General features: G+C 36.1%; 1 protein-coding gene and 1 non-coding gene across 2 annotated transcripts in view; both read left to right on the plus strand.

Moving 5' to 3' along the window:
• THSD7B (thrombospondin type 1 domain containing 7B) overlaps positions 1–17123 on the plus strand; it is a 535886-nt gene that overhangs the window by 346766 nt on the left and 171997 nt on the right. The gene's annotated exons all lie outside the window — the stretch shown is intronic.
• Positions 7201–7307, plus strand: LOC143678536 (U6 spliceosomal RNA). Its single transcript, XR_013173330.1, has one exon. It is a non-coding gene; the product is annotated as a U6 spliceosomal RNA (small nuclear RNA).

Here is a 17123-nt window from a genome sequence, read left to right on the forward strand (position 1 = left end):
CATTGCAACATCTACTAGCTTTCTCTCCAGGCTTCTTATTTCATGAAGCTCTCCCAGTGGTGTTTTCCTTCTTCATCTCCAAAGATCTCTGGCTGGTGGATTCTCTGCATCATGGATCTACCATGGCTCTGCTTTCTCAGAATCTCAAGATTTTCCAAAATACTTCCTCTTTTAAAGGATTCCAGTAAATTAATCAAGACCAATCTGGAGTAAGTGGAGTCCCAACTGCATGGAAGCCATCTACTCAAAAGTTATCACCCACAATTGGGTGGGCCACATCTCCATGGTAATAATTCAAAAGCTCCCAGCCAGCAATATTGCATGAAGATTAAAGGACATGGCTTTTCTGGAGTCCACCACAGATTCAAACTGGCGCATTCCACCCACTGGACACCCAAAAGATATGTTCTTTCCAAATGCAAAATACATTCATTCCATAACAATATCAGAAAGCCTTAAACCATTTCAATAATAAAACAAATACCATACAAAGTCAGAAACAGTACACAATCTCACTAAAGCCAACTACAGGTGTAGTCTGTCCTAAGGCAAAATTCTCCTCTACCTATAAAAACTCAGAACAAGTTATTTGCTGCCAACATACAAAGGAGGGGTAGTCATAGGATAAATACCCCCATTTCCATAGTGAGAAATTGGAAGGAACACAGGGGTCACCGGGCCCAAGCAATTTTGAAAAACTGCAGGGCAAAGTCCATTAGTTTTAAAGTCTGAGAGTCATTTATCTTCGGGGCTTTAGAAAGCAGCAGTGCCACCCTTTCCAAGGGCCTACACAGTCCCCCACCTCTTTCTGAATGCAACCTTGGGGGACACTGGGGAGACCGCCTTTTTCTCAGCACTACCCTCTCCAGGCACAGGAGCTGCACCTGGGCTCTCTGCCATCTGCTGGGCACACCCTCAACCTCTCCATATGGTAGCAGCCAGGCTCTCCCAATTCCCAAGGAATGTGCTCCACCCTCTCCAAGGCCTGAGGTGGTCCCACTCTTCCACTGCAATGAGGTGGAAGGCCCATCCTCTGCCTTCATGGCAAACACACTCTCTCCACATGCTTGGGTGGGTCTGCTCTTCTGGTCCAAGGTTTCTTGACTCTAGACTTTAGCTTCCATAGTTCTGCCTCTGAAGTATTTTTCCTTCCACATGTCCCTTTTCTGTCCCTCTCAGTCCAGACTGGCAGTGGTTCTGTTTATATAGATCTGCAACACTCTTGTTGGCTTTCGATGTCACTACATGGAAAGTACTGCTCGGATCATGCCCATCAGACATAAGGAGTTTCCATGGATCCTTCCTGAATAACTCCATTTGCTATCCTGGCTTTTTATGAAATGGCTGACTGGTTCCACATATGGTTAAATACTCATGTGGGGTCCTATTCTCTGGGGTCTCCTTTCCCGGAAGCCCAGAAGTTTCCAGAACATCAATTTCTGGTTTCTTTGTACCCAAGAGTTCAGTTCTCAGCTTTTCTCTTTCCTGTCGCATTTCACTATAAACTGCGAGGAGAAACCAGGCTACACTTTCCATATTTAATTTGGAAATCTCTTCTGCTAAATATCCAAGTTTGTGGCTTTTAAAATCTGCCTTCTAGCCAATGCCACTTGTCAATTTTTCCAGATTGTCTGCCATTTTAAAACAGGGATTGCCCTCCTTCCAGTTTACAATAACACACTCCTCATTTTTGACTAGTGCCTCATCAGAGTTATCTTTAGAGTCCACATTTCTACCAATAGTCTCTTCAAAGTATTCTAGGCTTTCTCTATCAGGCTCCTCACAACTCCTCCAAAATCTTCCCTTTTCACTTAAAAAGCTGTTCTAGCATGTTTGGTATTTGCAAACTGCAGCAGCACCCCACTTCTCCAGTACCAAAATCTGTTCTAGTTTGCTAGCTGCTGGAATGTGATATACCAGAAACGGAGTGACTTTTTAAAAAGGGGAATTTAATAAGTTTCTAATTTATAGTTCTAAAAGTGAAAATGTCCAAATTAAAGCAAGTCTATAGAAATGTCCAAATTAGGGCACCCACAAGAGGTTTACCTTCACTCCAGAAAGGCTGATGAAGTTCAGGGTTTCTCTCTTAACTGAAAAGACACATGGCAAATTTTGCAAAATCTGCTAGCTTTTTCTCCAAGCTTCTTGTTTCGTGACTCTGTCCCAGGGGCTTTTCCCTTCTTCATCTCCAGAGGCCTCTGGTCACGTGGGTTCTCATCCTCGTGACTCTAAAAGAGACTCTCTCCAAAATGTTTCCTCTTTTAAAGAATCCCAGTCAAGGCTCACCTGGAATGGGTGGAGTCATATCTCCCTCTAATCAAAACTTACCACCCACAATTGGGTGGGCCACATCTCCATGGGAACATTCAAAAAGCTCCCAACCAGCAATATTGAATGAGGATTTAAGGACATGGCTTTTCTGGGGGTCCACCACAGATTCAAACTGGCACAGCAGGTGTCTTTTCTTGGGTTGCCATCATAATTCTCCTGAGGGCTGAGCTCTCATACCCATGCCATTCAAAATCCATTTGCCCTCCAACAGTTAAAACGGAAACATTTGAGAAGCAAATAGACATTTTTTATTGTGAGTAGAACTTGAGACATCAGGAAAGTATTTTATTCTTTGTTCTCAGTCAATTTTGAATCACTGAGAATAATATGAGAATGCATATAGATACATTCAGATTCTATTTTTAGCCTTACCTATACTGTCTATATGGCTTCTTCATGGTGTTTGCATTACCTTCCGTGTATCAAAGCCAACAATTAGAGAAGTAGGCTCAAGACCTGGGATTTAGAATAGAGAGGAAAGATTTGATTCTGCCATTTTACTATCTAGGTGTGGTTGAGTAATCCCTTTTGGGTGGAAAGGGGTTGGGGATTTTTCTTAACCACTGAATTGCTAACTCTATGTATTTGTCTACTTAAAATAAATGTGGTTTTCCTATGTGTAGTTGACCAAGGCCATGTTTACACGAAGCTGAAACAAATGACAAGTTCAATAAAGTCTCAGGAAAAGAATCATGAAATGACCTGAACATAGACCTAGTGGATTCATGTTATTTTTTTTCCCTTGTAATTGTAGACATTAGAATCTAACTACTCTGTAGCCAGGAAACTAAACCAGAAAGATAACTGAGTAAAATACTGAATGATTGAGGGGAAACCATTGGTCAAGTTAGCGATTTAACGTGAGTAAGGATACCAAAAAAATGAGGCAGAAACTGAATAGAAAGAGTTTTCGAATGTAAAAGTGAAATATGAGCATCTTGAACTCAATATATGATCCTTTTTGCATGAATTATTGTCTATCATTTTAACAGCACATTATTCAGTATTACCAAAAAATCTGTTCTGGCATATTACTTAATTAAAAGTAAGTTATGAGCATTTTCAATCCTTATTGTCATTTGCAAGTTACATTTTCCCATAATTCTGCTGGCCTTAATCATCAAAAAAGTATTGCTATGATTAAATACAATCTCTGCGCATCTTTTTTACTCTCCAGCAGATGTTATCAAAAAAATGATCACAGCTGGTGAAAATTGAAATTTAAAATTATAAAACATGGCAGTGCAAAGATTAATTTTCTGAACTTAATGCCCTTGATTCATGAAAATTTTTAGCTTTCTTCACAGTAAGGCCAATGGTTTCATTGTCTGGTTTTCACTGGGCAGATGAAAACGTTCTGCTCTATTTTACTTTATGATGAACTAAAGAGAACTGGTTGTTTCTCTAATGAGTTTCTAAGAGATGCTTTGATGCTGACACATTAGCTGCATTTTTGGACAGCAAGTGAAAAGTAGTTTTAAAAACCTGCTGAAATTATCACCACTAGAGTGAATGAAGCACTGAACTGTATATATACCAGCTATTTAAAATGGTTAGATTTGGAAGCAAAACTACAGTTAATTGACATTTTAGTGCTACATACAAATCTTAATTTATTCTGATTAATTACTTTATAGCACATGTAGATTGCCATTTGAAGGAATTGTGGAAAGGCTGTAAAAGATGTCATAATCAAGAGATGACAGTTTATTGGCATAGAAGGGGAAGAACTTTATGCTTAATGCCCATATTGCTCAGAAGGGTTCAAGTTGCACTTGTCCAGAATTTGATATTAAATTATAGACCTGAAATCAATATGGGAAGTGGATTGGCTCATGATAACTTGTGCTAAGGTTTAATCCTTCCACAGACCAGGTAAACTTGTTTTGGTTTTTGTCCACATACTTTATAATTACTCAGAACAGTTGTCATGAAAAAAAGCATAGATTTTTTTATAAAAATTATTTTAAAAAGAACTGGCTATGTAAAATTTATGGTTCAGCTCAAAAGCTTTCCCACAGATGGAAAAATATTTGCAAGTGTGTATGCTGTTGAGATAATATATTCAACAGTACTAATATAATGCCTGGCATGTAGTAGGCACTATATAAATAATAGATGCAATTGTTATTATCATTATTAATAATGGGGCTAATGAGAATACTGGGAGAAGGGCTTTGGAAAGTCCACAATCTTAGAAACTTTCTGTAAGTCCAGGTATTATAATCCGGTGGTCTATAGGCCAGCTTTAAGGCTGCATAGTGCATTATTCAAATTGCTCAGTGTTTGCTAAAAAGGGCTGAATTTCTGATTTGTTGTCAAGATTTTAAAATTAAGTTTTTTTTTTAGATAACCTAACATCCCTTTAAAACATAAGAATAGCTGGCAAACTTCTGCTGGATCTAAGAATACCAGTTTTCTTTTTTTTTTTTTTTAACATGGGCAGGCATGGGGAATCAAACCTGGGTCTCCAGCATGGTAGGCAAGAATTCTGCCACTGAGCCACCGTTGCACTGCCCTGTTCTCTTTTGACAGAATATACTAGTATAATGGGTAACTGCCTTGCCTCTCCTCACAAACCCTTCCTTACCCCTCCCCTACACCTAAGTCAAGCATCAGTGAGCAGGCTCACACCTTAATATTTGTGAAACAGGGAGAGAATACAAATAGAGACCCACATTTCATATGTCTCAATAACCCAAGTAATCAGTCAAGCCAATAAACTGCTACATAAAGTATGTTTTATCCTTCTACCTTGACAAATATACCTTCTTAACCACCCCAAAGTTTAGGATTCTCAAAGTTCTGAGCTAGAATGTGTGGAAGACTTATCCTTGAAATTCAATTCTCTATCCAAACCAATAACATGAAAAATAGAAAAATAACATGGGGGATTTCAAGGAAATGGGAAAGGCTTAGTCCTTAGATGGAGAAGGTAAGCTCTCATTTTTATCACATGCCTAGAGCCTGCATGTGTTTGATTTTGAGGGTTTAGTCATCCTGCTTCTGTCAATATTGTAGAACCTTGTCTATTGGATATGGTAACTGCTCATGAAATCAATCACTTCTCTTAATACCAGAAGTGTGGGAATTAGTGGACCACATATCAAATTATTTCAGTTGAAATGGGGCGCAAATTAGGATAGTTTCATCTGAAAGCAAAAGCCTTTCGGAAGAGTTCTCTTAACATGGCAATTAGCAAACTTTTTTGTGTCAGAACCTGTTTATATGCTTAAAAATTATTTAAGATCCCAAAGAACTTTTGAACTTTTGTTTTTATGGGTTATTTTCATCTATATTCACTATGCTCAAATGCAAAGGGAAAATTTTTTAAGTCTGTATTAATTCATTTAAAAATAATTAGAATTAAATTCATTACATTGCTAAAATTAATAACTTTTATGAAAAATAGCTGTATACAAAAAATAGAAAAACGAATGGCATTGTTTGCAGTTTTGCAAAACAATTATCTGACTTCATAGAAAATAGATTAACTCTCATATGTTCTTCTACCTTCAGTCTTCTGCAATATATTGTTTTGGTGAAGTATGTGAAGAAATTCCAACTTTGTGCAGATATTTAGATGGAAAAAATGAAGGATATTTTAATAGCTTTTTCAAATAACTTTAGGTATTGTTTGGCAGTATCCTAAACCTTGACAAATGGTAGCTTTCAAAGGTTGGTTTTAATGTGGAATCTAAAATCATAGCAATGAACTATTTATACTCTACTACTTTAAAATTCATTGAGCTCTCTGGCACTTTGAATGAAACTTTAGTCCATGCACTGTTTTGTAACATTACATATTGGTCTTTTGGAAGCTATTCATCCATTAAATTATGCTGACAAGTCTATATATTTCATTACATAGTAGTAAAACCCATGTTCATTAATCTTATCAAAAAAGTCTTTAAATATGGAGAAGCTCCCAAGCTCATGGATTTAGATACAAGTTTTCCCCAATTCTAATTTTCACTTATACTTTGAATTTTATCATTGGAAACAAATACTGTTGTTTTCCTTGAAGTGAAAGGCTTACTTTGTTCATTTTTTAGAAAATATCTGCCAAATATGCAAGTCTGAATAACTGCAGTTTGTCTGCAAGATGTTCATTTAAGTAAAAATGTTGTTCCATAAATAAAGGGGCTAGTTAAGCTTGACTCTCAATCACATGTGCTTTCTCTTGAGAGAAAGCTCAAATTTCAGTATGCAGAAATGATTTATGAATACTTCAAAATTAGTTATGCAGAATATTATAAAAATGTGCAATGAAAGTGTGTAGTGATAAAGAATATAAGGATGACCAGTTTAGTTTTGTGCCACCTTGATTCACGCTAAAGCACCATTATTGTTACCTGCTGATGCTTTTGAAACATCACTACTAATATCATAATAGGTAAAAAGACAAATGGCATCTGTTCTATTATGGTTTTGACCTCCCGCAGCCTCTGAAAGTGTCTTGGGACTCCCCAGGTGTCCATACATCCCATTTTGAAGACTAATGTCTTAAAAATAGAAAGATGAGTATAGAACCTTCTGAAAAGGAAAAAAAAGAGATTAATGAAAAAAGGAAATGAAGCTGCATTTTCTTTTTAGGGTACCCACTTAAAGCATAGCTCTTGTCACCACCTAAGCCATAATAAATCCATTATAAAACATCCTTAGAGTTTATAAAGAAGTTTGCCTAGTCTCTCTTTGCCAAGACTTTACAATTGTTAGTGCTTTTCACTTGCAGAAAGCTCTTTTCACTCGTTATCAAAATCCTTCCTACTGAAGTTTAAGTTCACTGTGTTAGAACATGTTTGATTTTTTTTTACCATGTCCATTTATGATTTCTTCATGTGTAATTTTGCTCTTATGGTGCTCCTTGTGCTTGCTTTGGCAGCACATACACTAAAATTGGAACAATATCGAAACGATTAGCATGGTGTCTGTGCAAGGATGACATTCAAATTCATGGTGTCCATAAAAACAGAGTTAATTAATTAAATTTAAAAAGTGCTCCTCAGTCCTCTGTTTCTTTGTTACTTTAAGCTTTTCCAAAAACTTACCTTTTCAGTCATTCATCATCATTTTTCTCTGGATTATTTCCTGCTTGTTTCAGGCCAGATTTAGGTCATCGGACCTGGATAAAACAAATGGAATGATTTCACGTTTTATTTGTCAAAATCTGCCCCCTTGGGTCTGCCCTTTGTCAGTTACTTTTTCTAGCTCCATTAGTGGCATTTTCCTTCCACAGCCTCCCAAAGTAGAGGCCACATAGTCAACTGAACTGTAAACCAGGACATAAGGGAATACCAGATATTTTTTCCCTCTTTGTGAGGGCTCCACTATCAGAACTCTGGATCATAGCACTTCAGATGACAGATAAACTTTTGTAATAACTGACTGTACACTCGGTGTACCTTTGGTCTGTTCTCATAAGTGAGCTTCTCCATTAGGGTGTTAGGGCACAATTTTTTGTAAGGGTTGAGGTTTTGGATCCCTCTCAAGTTTTTGGTTATTTGTTTCATCTTTCAGCAGGATTGAAGTCTCAGAATCCCAATGCCCTCATTGTGATAATGTCCTTAAATTGTGATAATAATGTCTATATTATTGAATTGGTTTATGAAAAAAAACCTCCAAATAATGTAGCATAATCTGTAATTAAATTATAGTAATTATTGCTAATATTAATAAACCATATTAAGTGGGCTTGTACCCCATTCCTACTCAGTTTTCACTTAGCTCTTTATAATTCTGTCCAAGTGTGAGTCTTTCTAGTACCAGGTATTCTTTTACAAACTCCTGAAAGAAATAAGCTCTTCTCAAAAAGACCAGTGCCTTCTAATGTGCTTGAGTGATGTTATTTACTTTCCCAGTATATTTCTAATAATAGTCATTTTGGAGTCTTTGTTCATAAGTACTTAGAGGTAAATTCAATGTTGAGGTCTTTAGACTTACCACTTTTAAAGTGCTTTTGGAATGCCATTTAGCATTTGAAATAAAAACGCAGCATTAGACTACCATCAGGGATTCTATAAAGAACATGCTCAGCATATGCTTTCATAAGCAATTTAAAATCATGACTATCATTTCATTACTTACAAAAAAGACTATATGTTATCATATAGATTTTTGGAAAACTTATTGTAATTTATACTAAGTAAATGTTATTTTAAAATATCAACATAAGACATTTGTCATATATCCATGTAGTTCTCATTATATTCTGCAATTCAGTGAAAAACTAGCTGTGTAAGTATTATATTATTTTATTAAACTTACTTGGAGAGTGTTTTACATTCTGAGCAATTACACTTGAGTTCCATCTTTATTTAGAAAAGATGAGAATTTTCACTTCTGATTAAACTTAATTGCACATTTCAGGAATCTTCCAATTAATTATAATTCAAATAGAGAGTTCCATTAGTGTTTGGAAGAGGCTAAGTTTAAGTGCATTAATAAATTAACAAGATTAAAATTTTAACCATGTGAGGGTCTATGGGAAGTCCTTTTTAAAGACAGTTTTGTAAAGCTTTTACAATCAAATCAGAATTTCAAAAAAATTTCTCCCAAAAGTATTTTGCATGCAACTTTTAGTTACTGCTCAAACACTAAGACTCTTTTCATACCATGACTTTTACAGTACATACAGAAATAACATATTTGAAGTTTTAGTTTCATATCTGTGACAGTTTTAAGGTTATGTGTTGATATTAGAGGAAGTCATTGCCTAAACATTGTTCAGATTGAATCATTATGGATAACAACATCTCAAGATTACTTTTAGAAAATTGCAATCTGATTTTAAATAAAAAACATAATCCTAGCAATCAGAGGCTACAAACTTATAAAGACCAGATAGCAAATAGTTTATGCTTTGCAAGTGTAACTATACAGCTCTGTCATTGTATCACAGATACAGCCATAACAATAAGTAAATGAACCTGGCTGTGTTTCAGTAAAACTTTATTTATAAAACCGGGCAGTGGGCTGGATTTGGCTTGCAGACAGTACTTTGTCAAACCTTTCCTAAAAATAAAAAATGTTTCCAAATATCTATAGTTAGAGAAGACATTAAAAATCAGAGATCACATAAATTTAAAAAGCAGATCTCATCCACTCTTACACACATCTTTGGTCCTCAGGAATAATACCCCAAAATTTGAATGGTGTAATTTCTCTGGGCCACTGGAAAAGGCATTCTGTAAGAATGCTTAAAATTTCTTTGTAACCATTGCATACAAAATTGGCTATTTTGATTAATACAATAGAGTATCTTTTCACCTGTATCTGACATGTTTACCAAGAAGTTATTTCATGTTCTAGGGGTTGACGTAGTTGCATAAATTCTCATAGTCAAATGGGATTAATGAAATAAATGGGATTAAGGAAATTAAATTTATTTACTGTAGAACTTTATAAAATTTTTAATATAGTAATGTACAGTGTAAATCTTCAAGGGACAGGGTTGATAGTTTTGATCATAGCATCTATATTGAGTATTCATGGAAGATCCATTTAACCTAAGTGACAAATACTGTGTGGGTAGTCTAGTCTTGAGTATGCCTAACAGCATTCTTAAATATAACTGGCCAGCTAGAAATCATTTTCCTATTAGAAAGTCTCAGTAGCCATGTAAGGATAACTGTTCCTTCTCCTGAGCTGCCATTGAGAGTATATTGTTAATATTCCTTTTTTGTACTTAGCTTGTAACCGACAGAAGCACTCTTTCCACTTCGATTGTGTTCTAACTTCTCACCTTGCTCTGAACCAGAGAAAGGAACTGAGGGCCAAGGCAGGTAGGGGATGCTAGAACTTTATGGCCAATACAGCCTAGATATGCATCTCTGAAACAGAAATGAACCATGCCACAGATCCCTGGAACATAAAAACGTTGCAAGGTGCTCTCATTTCAGGCAACAGCTTGAAGAGGGGGTAATGGTGGGAAGTTATAAAGTGTCAGGAGTCATGAGTAAAATCTATGAGAGTATGTTCTGTCCCACTTGGTACTGAGAAGTATCCCCACAGGATGCCTTGGAACCTACAGTTCCTCTTCCCTTGGCATTCTCCTCCCTCAGAAATGTCACTTATTCTGGCAGCTCTCCTGCCATAGGGAAGAATAATATTAGTAGTTCAAACTCATGAGAAGCATGATTTGCCTGAATCATCTGTTTTAATACTTGTATTAACCTTATGAGGAAGATACTATTATCATGCTCTTTTTAAAATATTTTTTAATTGTGAAATATATGTATATACAAAAAAAGCAATGATTTTCAAAGTACGTTTTAACAAGTAATTACAAAAATTATTTCAAAGTTTGGTATGGGTTACCATTCCACATTTTTAGGTTTTTCCTTCTAGCTGATCCCTAACACTGGAAACTAAAAGAGTTATCAAGACAGTGATTCAGCAGCCGTACTCCTTTGTTAAATCTTATCCTTTCTGCTTTAGTTCTTCCTTCGTCTTTGATCTTACCCCCAATCTGGAGGGATCTTTGGACTATGCCTATTCTAACTTTTTCACATTGAAAAGAAGTGTCAACAATATAGAATAGAAGGATGAAATTGGTTGATATTCTTGGGGAGGCTGGCCCCTCTGGGTTTTAGGACTTATCTGGCCTAGGAATCCTCTAGAGGTTATAGGCTTCTGGAAAATAAGCTTAGTACGTGAAACTTTTGTAGAATCTCAGCTAGAGCCCTAGATATTCTTTGGGGTTAACAGGAATAATGTTTATTGGGGTATGGCAGACCATGGCAATTAACAATATCTCCCTGAAGCTTGATATTGTGACCTCCGGAATAGACTCTTGACTTCATTTGTACTCTATTAGCCACTGATAGCATATATTTTTTTAACTTTTTTATTGTATAGTATTATATATATACAAAGCAAAGAAATAAAAAAGCAATAGTTTTCAAAGCACTCTTCAACTAGTAGTTAAGGACAGATCCCAGAATTTCTTATGGGCTACCATGCAATCCTCTCAGATTTTTCCTTCTAGCTGCTCCAGAATTTCAGAGGCTAGGAAGAATAATTTTTATCACCACAATCAACTTTTTTTCTTTCTTTTTTTTGAAAAATAAAATATACAAAAAAGCAATGCATTTCAAAGCCGAGCACCACAATTAGTTGTAGAACATATTTCAGAGTTTGACATGGGTTACATTTCCACAATTTTAGATTTTTACTTCTAGCTGCTCTAAGATACTGGAGACTAAAAGAGATATCTATTTAATGATTCAGCATTCATATTCATTTGTTAAATACTATCTTCTCTGTATAATTCCACCAGAACCTTTGATCTTTCTGTCCCTTTCTTTAGGGGTATTTGGGCTATGTCCATTCTAATTTTTCCATGTTGGAAGGGGCTGTCAATAATATGGGGTAGGGAGATGGAATTAGCTGATATTCTGGAAAGGCTGGATCTTCAAACCTAGAGGTTTCAGGACTTATCTGGTCCAGAGACCCATTTGGAGGTTGTAGGTTCCTAGAAAGTTACACTAGTGTATGGAACCCCTGTGGGATCTTATATATTGCCCTAAGTGTTCTTAGGATTGGCTATAATATTCCTGATTGGGGGTTGGCAGGTAATGACAGGTAGTAATGTCTAACTGAAGCTTGCTTAAGATCAACCTCCAGACTAGCCCCTTGACTCTATGTCTGCAACTAACACTTTATTAGTTATACTTCTTTTCTCCCTTTTGGTCAGGATGGAATTGTCGACCCCATGGTTCCAGGGCCAGATTCATCCCTGGGAGTCATTTCCCACGTTGCCAGGTAGACTTTCACCCCTGGATGTCATGTCCCACATAGGAGGGAGTGATACCTTATTTTGTTACACTTCCTTTATCTTTTTTATTCTGGAATGCATTGTTGATCCCACCGTGTCAGAGGCAGGCTCAGTCCTGGGAGTCATGTCCCACTTTGCCAGGCAGACTTTTATACCTGAATATTGCATCCCATGTGTGGGGTGGGTAATAATTTTCCTTGCAGAGTTGAGCTTAGAGAGAGAAAGACCATGTCTGAGCAGAGGTTTTCTGGAAGCAACTCTTAGACATAATTATAGGTAGTCTTACATTCTCCACTACAGAAATAAATTTTTTAAGGGCAAGCCTCAAAATCAAGGGCTCTGCCTATTTTCTCAAGGTCCCTCATATTTGAGAGAGTACCAGGGGTTTCCCAGATGGGAACATTTAATATCTCCTTATTTTTTCTCCATTCCTTCAAGGGTTTTACCAATACTTTTTAGTTATCAGTCCACTATAGTCTGGAATATTTCTGGGTATTACATTAAGCTATATAGAATTACAAGACCTCATTCCCATTTTGGGTTCTGTGTGTTTGGGTTGTTTAAATGAGCTATCCAGACAGGTTGATTAGATTGTGCGTTTGAGAAAATTTAGGTTCTAGATGTAGTAAACCTCTCTGCCTTTGGTCTCACAGAGTAGGTGAAGCTCTAGAGTATATGCTTTTACCCTATATCCTGATTTATCTTAGCCCTAACCAGATTAACTTTGTTTTTTCTCTAATTATAGCCTGATCTCTTTTTTTGATTACTTTAACTGTAATTGTATGTACCAATGCTGACTTTCAGTGCTGCAGAACTCCAGCTCTGAATCTTATGTGTCACACAGATACTCAAAGTTCCAGGGAAATGCCAGTTTATACCATATACAGTACTATATAGCTCAATGTCTCAGAATCTAGAAATACACTTACAATTTCGGGCTAAGTATGGCTGCTGTAAGAGCTTGCACTCTAGGCTCTAATTTTCTTTTAATTATTTTCTGAAAAAGACCGTAGCATATTTGTTCTTTTGTTTCTGGCTTATTTTGCATGACAGATCATCCCCAAGATTCATTCAGTTCATTGCATGTCTCATGATGTCATTCCTTTTTGTAGCCACACAATATTCCTTTTATATATGTATATATAAAATCACAAGCTGCCTTTTGGCTTCTCAGTCATGGTATCTTTTGACCTCCTCCATCTATTGGGCATCATACATAATGTCCAAGATAAACTATGTCTCGCAGTGTTCTCACTTGTTTATAAAATCAGCAGTTCTCTCACTTTTCACTTTTAAACATTTTTCATTGATCCACAGAGACAAAGAGCCAATAATACAGCCTCACCAAATATCAACACAAGACTTCCTCTAATCTCTTATCCCTTCCCCCAAGTATTTACCCCTGGTATTGCTGTGATAACTGTTGCCAACTTCCTACTAATGATAGGCAATAGCATGCAAATGTCAGTTTTCCCCTTATGTCCTTCTATTATTGACTCTTTGTACAAGATCAAACCCTTGAAGGAGTTCATGCAAGAATTTATATATAAGTTTAGAGTTAATTGGTGGTATACACATTACTATACATCCCCTTTCAATCATATTCACCTTCAGTATAGCAATGGTACTTATAACCCCACTAACTAGCTACCATCGCTTCTATCCATTCCCTTATATTTAAGTTCAACCACATTGAGTAAACTTTCCCCTAACTCTAGCTTCTGTGTACCTCTAGGTCCTCTATATTCTACAGAGTCATAATAATGAAATCATATAGTAGCTATCCTTTGTGTCTGGCTTATTTCACTCAGGATTAAATCCTAAAGGTTCATTCATGTTGTCATATATTTCAGGACCTCATTTTGTCTTACTGCTGCATAATGTTCCATTATCTGTATAGACCACATTTTGTTTATCCACTCATCTGTTGATGGCAGTTGAATTGTTTCCATCTTTTGGCTATTGGGAAAAGTGCCACTATGAACATCAATGTGCAAATGTCTGTTTGTGTCACTACTTTCAGCTCTTCTGGGTGTATACCAAGTATTAGTAATGCCAGATCAAGAAGCAACTCAATATTTAGTTTTTTGAGGAACTGGCAAACTGTCTTTCACAGTGGCTGTACCATTATACATTCCCACCAGCAGTGAATAAGTGTCCCAATTCCTCCACATCCTCTTCAACATTTGTAACTTTTCTGTTTGTTTAATAGCAGCCATTCATATAGGTATGAAGTGATATCTCATTATAGTATTGATTTGCATTTCCCTTATAGCTAATGAAGGTGGAGAGTACCTCTTAATGTACTTTTTAGCCATTTGTATTTGCTCTTTGGAAAAAATGTCTATTCATATCCTTTGCCCATTTTATAATTGGGTTGTTTGTTCTTTTGTTATTGACTTGTACAATTTATTTATGTACACAGAATATCAAGCCTTTATCTGATATGCAGTTTCTAAATATTTTTTTCCCATTGAGTTGACTTCCACTTCACCTTTTTGACAAAGTTCTTTGAGGCACAGAAGCTTTTGATTTTAAGGAGTTTCCATTTACCTATTTTTTGCTTGTGCTTTGGGAGTAAAGTTTAGGAAACGACTTTGAATAGGTCTTAAATATGTTTCGCTATAAACTCCCTATAGGAGTTTTATGGTACTGACTCTTACATTTAGGTCTTTAATCCAGTTTGAATTAATTTTTTTAGGGTGCAAGCTAGGTGTCGTCTTTCTTTTGGCAATTGATATCCAGTTCTTCCATGTCCATTTATTGAAAAGACTTTTTTGTCCCAGTTAAGTGGATTTGGGGGCCTTATCAAAGATAAATTGGCCATAGATTTAGTAATCTATCTCTCTATTATTGATTCAGTTCCACTGGTCAATACTTTGGTCTTTATCCCAAGACCATACTGTTTTGACCAGTGTGGCTTTATGGTAAGCTTTAAAATCAGAAGTGTTAGTCCTCCTACTTTACCCTTCTTTTTTAGGATATCTTTAGCTATTTGAAGTCCCTTTCTCTTCCAAATAAATTTTATAATTAACTTTTCTAATTCTTTAAATTAGGTGGTTGGATATACTCAGGAGGCATAACTGTTAATTCTAAATTCTGAGATGCTGAGCTATTTGTATATAACATGGTCTTTCCTAGAAACTTAGGGTTTTTATGTGACAACTAATATTCAGAGTTAGAGTTTTGAAGCTATGAAAGTCAACATTACCCCATACAGAAACTGTTTAAAAAGTTGAAAATATGATCAGACTTTGAGTAGAGATATGGATGAAGCTGATCTGGATAGGACGAGGGTATATCAGAAGACTGGGTAAAGGATGATATCATCCATATTTTAAAGCTTCAACTTCTGTGTGAAACTAAAGGGAGAGATGTTTATTTGGTGCATAATTTATATTTTGGGTAGGGCATTTCCTAATTTAACTTGTATGGTTCTTTTAGTTGAATACCATAAGTACATGGAATCTTGAATAGGGCATGAGATTTTGTTGGTTTGTCCAGTTTAGTGTGATGCCCTGATAAATCCCAGAGTGATTTGGACAGTGAGTAAAGAAGTATTTGCAAAGTCCCCTTGGGGGGATGGGGAGAAAGGGAGAAATATTCAATTTCCCCATTTGGAGAATTTCTGATATTCTTGCAAGCAATGGGGACAACCAAATCAATAGGCCAAGCCCTCAATCTTGGGGTTCACCCTTATGAAACTTATTCCTGCAAAGGATAGGCTAAGCCTACTTAAAATTAAGGCTAAGTGTCACACACACACACACACACACACACACCCCGGAGAACCTCTTTTGTTCCTCAGATGTGGCCTCTCTCTCTCAGCTGACACAGCAAGTGAACTCACTGCCCTCCCCCACTATGTAAGACATGACACACAGGGGTATAAATCTTCCTGGCAATATGGGACAAAAATCCAGGGATGAGCTGGGACCCAGCATCAAGTGATTGAGAAAACCTTCTTGACCAAAAAGGGAAAGAGAGAAATAAAAAATAAAAATAAAAATAAAAAAAAATAAAAAGGTGTCAGAGGCTGAGAGATTTCAGAGGCAAGAGATTATTTTGGAGGTTATTCCTACACATTACATAGATATCCCTTTTTAGTTTATGGTGTATTGGAGTGGCTAGAGGGAAGTACCTAAAACTGTAGAACTGTGTTCCAATAGCCTTGTTTCTTAAAGATGATTGTATAACGATATAGCTTTTACAAAGTGGTTGTGTGATTGTGAAAACCCTGTGTCTGATGTTCCTTTTATCTAGGCTATAGACAGATGAGTAAAATATATGGATTAAAAATAAATAAGTAATTGGGGGCAAAGTTTAAAATAAATTGGGTAGATAGAAATACTAGTGGTCAATGAGAGGAAGGGAGTAAGAAGTAAGATATGTATGAGTTTTGTCTTTTTTATTTCTTTTCCTGGAGTGATGCCAGTGTTCAAAAAAAATATCATGTGGAAGAATACACAATTATGTGATAGTATTGTGAGCCACTGATTGTACACCATGTATGGAATGTTTGTATGTTAAGAATATTTGTGTGTTTGTATGTTAAGTTTTATCAATAGAAATATTTTTTAAAAATCGAATGTTGGAAGTTTGATTGTTATTGTGTTGAATCTGTAGATCAGTTTGTGTAGGACTTAATGACAGTCAGCCTTCCTATCCATGAGCATGGAATGCCTTTCCACCTATTTAGGTCTTTGATTTTTTTTTTTAGCAATGTTTTAGTTTCCTGTGTACAGGTCCTTGACATCACTGGTTAAGCTTATTCCAAGATATTTGTTTCTTTTGGTTGCTATTTTGAATGGGATTTTGTCCCTAATTTTCTCTTCAGTTAGATCATTACCTTCTATACATATAATTGTATATAGAAACATTACAGATTTTTGTATCTAAATCTTGTAACCTGCCAATTTGCTGAATTTGTGTGTTTATTCAGGTAGCTATGTCTTAGATTTCTCAAGGTTTTCCTAGTATAGGATCATGTCATCTGCAAATATGACTGTTTTAC

Source organism: Tamandua tetradactyla, chromosome 3 (assembly GCF_023851605.1).
Source record: "Tamandua tetradactyla isolate mTamTet1 chromosome 3, mTamTet1.pri, whole genome shotgun sequence".
Lineage (NCBI taxonomy): Eukaryota > Metazoa > Chordata > Mammalia > Pilosa > Myrmecophagidae > Tamandua > Tamandua tetradactyla.